Below are 355 nucleotides of genomic sequence, written 5' to 3'. Positions count from 1 at the left end.
TCGGATACGGTGTCACCTGTCAATGAACTGTAGAACGATTCGCGCGATGGTAAACATTTATCATTCTATTTTTCGACACAGTCAATGTACTCGTGTGGAAATACACCTTTTCTTGTAAGAAGATTGAAATTTTCTACGGACAAATTACAGTATTCGCGTTGCAATATTTTTAGTTTCTCTTTGCTAAGATTTGACGCCAATATGTCGAGACTGGAACTGAGAAATTTATATGAATCGATAAATCGCAATTTTATAATATTTTGATTCTTTTTATCCTCGGTGCTTTGGACATTTTTTGTAAATGATATATATTTTTCTTTCGTTATTGGAAGTAGTTCTACACGCCCCTGGTATA

Source organism: Wasmannia auropunctata, unplaced genomic scaffold (genome assembly GCF_000956235.1).
Source record: "Wasmannia auropunctata unplaced genomic scaffold, wasmannia.A_1.0 LD336106.1, whole genome shotgun sequence".
Lineage (NCBI taxonomy): Eukaryota > Metazoa > Arthropoda > Insecta > Hymenoptera > Formicidae > Wasmannia > Wasmannia auropunctata.
Note: the sequence above shows the minus strand (reverse complement) of the source record.